Source organism: Anoplophora glabripennis, unplaced genomic scaffold (genome assembly GCF_000390285.2).
Source record: "Anoplophora glabripennis isolate ALB-LARVAE unplaced genomic scaffold, Agla_2.0 scaffold486, whole genome shotgun sequence".
Lineage (NCBI taxonomy): Eukaryota > Metazoa > Arthropoda > Insecta > Coleoptera > Cerambycidae > Anoplophora > Anoplophora glabripennis.
Genome location: NW_019416975.1, coordinates 61,969 through 64,408, shown reverse-complemented (window position 1 = coordinate 64,408; position 2,440 = coordinate 61,969).

The window sequence follows — 2,440 nt, the reverse complement described above, 5'->3', positions numbered from 1 at the left end:
GGGTGTGTAAGTGTTAGTCGTGTGGGGATGCCCCCTTACGGGGGCGTACGTGTCTTTTGGTGTATTTGTCTGTCTGGTATATTGTTTGTCGGGGGTTGCAATTTTAAAGAAATGTGTTTTAAAGTAATGCAAATAACTGATAAATAAGTAAAAACTTACCAGGGCATAACCCCGGGACAGGTACCTGCGACAAAGATGCCGACGGCCTCTATGCTTAAGCCGGGGATTAGGTCGGTGATTAAAAGGAAAGAAAGGGATTCTTTCCAGGTAGCCTTAATAAAGGCAGGTAGATTTTGCTCGTTGCAATGCACTTCACCTCACAAACAAACACGTCCGCTCAGCTCGGCTGTTCGCTCTGAACTGATGCTAAGCGACGAGTAGTGCCACTCGGCGGATTTATACCGAAGTAAAAAGAGTATCAAAACAAAACAATGCCTTCAAAGCATTTTGAATAGTGATGGGCAAAACGATTCATTTTGATGTTTCGAATCAAATGACTCATTTCAAAGTTGAGAGTCGAAACTGGGAGCCGACTCTTCCGACTCCCAACTCCCATGGTAGATATCGAATCGCTAAGTTCGTAATGCGCATAATCACGGTGGCCCGTCTCGGAACGGACGGAAATAGCGAAATCTGGGCCGATTGACGAATTTTGTCGATCTTGAGCTTGACCGATAATTCGATTACATATTTGTTTACTGAAACGACTAAAATTGAAATTAGTTCTTCCACTGCAGTCAAGGGTTATGTACTTAGTTCTTTCACTGAAATTTGTTGTCATACAAAAATGCGAATGAATGCGACGATAAAGCATATATTCTCTTCAAACGTTTACAAATACAAACGCAAACCGTTTGCTACCGTTTTTCCCTGTAGATTGTGGCCATTGTTGCCCACACTCTTTACTCCCTATCAGTATCAAACGACTTGCAAATCATTAAATATCAGTGATCACAGGCACAGCTACACGCCGATCCAAATCGCAAAACGAATCTGACTCACATCTGACTCTCGGCCCTGGTGGTTCAGCTGTACACTATAACGGATTCGACACTCCACACGGAAGTCGGTGAATCATCGGAGTCGAGTCTTACATGTTTTGGGAGTCGACTCAGATGATCTAAGCCAAGAGTCGACTCTCTGATTCGAAACGTACACTCACTAGCCAACACTAATTTTGAACTACTCGCGAAATGCTTACGGAGTTTAGTTAAAAAAGAAGAATAATAATCACCGTTTGGAAATAAGAAGATGGGCTTATTAACTATCTTACTTAATATTTTTTTCTCGAAAAATCAACAACGAAATTTGCTAGAGTGCGGTACCCATCCGGGGACACACTGTATATTCAGTTGTTTTCAAGTTACAGGGTGATTTTCCTTTTCTTGGCATTTTCAACAACTTTCGGCGTAGAATCAACTGGTGCTTTCAATTTCTTGCTTAGTATGGTTGTAAGATGAAATTATTTAATTTTTTTTTTAATTATAGTGAGGTATGCCACCTTTTCAAATATTAACAGAAAATGGAGTAATGTGACAAAGAACTTGTCTTGAACTGTTTTAATTTTGTATGAAAACATTATATTTAACCGGATAATAAAAAAACATATGTAACACTTAAACAACTTTGGTGGAAAGCTATGACATGCTGGACTATGCCTTAATTACACCCTCTAATAATAGCAAGTTCAACTAAAAGTTATCATACCTTTTAATTACTGGTTTAGAAGGCTACTAGGAAGTAATTATTAATAATAACAGGGGACAATAATTTTCTATAATAATAAACGTCCATGGTCTAGTACTAGTATGTTCCAAGTTGATAACAATGGCGTACGGTTTGAATTAAAAATTTTTTAGATAAAATAAAAATTTATAGGGATGTTTTTAGCGAAATTACTGATATTGTTTATACAGTGTGTGACTTTTAGTAGAGGTGATATTTATACAGAGGCTGCTTTTGACCTTTAGAAACAAGTATCAATATTTATTTTCTCAAATTCCTCCATAAAATCTTAATTTTAAAAAAAAATTTTTTAGTAATTTTTCATACCCCGCCACTGGACAAGCTAGTGTAACCTCAAATAACGGCACGCTTTAGTCACAGCAGCGCATGCATAATTCCACGTCACTAGACGGCTCGACGCGAATTACTTTTGTTTTACTGTTGTTGTTTTAAAACACTTCTCTGAATTTGTTCCCGTCTAATATTAGCGAATTGGCGTTCAAATTGAGTATAATCTCTTAAATGTGTAACCTGCCATTAAGTATGTGGGCATTGTGGACCTTAGGATACGGAGTTCGTTTGGAATTTAATAAAGAATTGTTTTCTGTTTAAATATAACTTCTAACGGTTGACACTGGACAAGCAATAAAATGTCTAAATATACCTTGTGTGTCTCTCAGTTCTTACAGACACTAATATACCACCTTCGTCGACG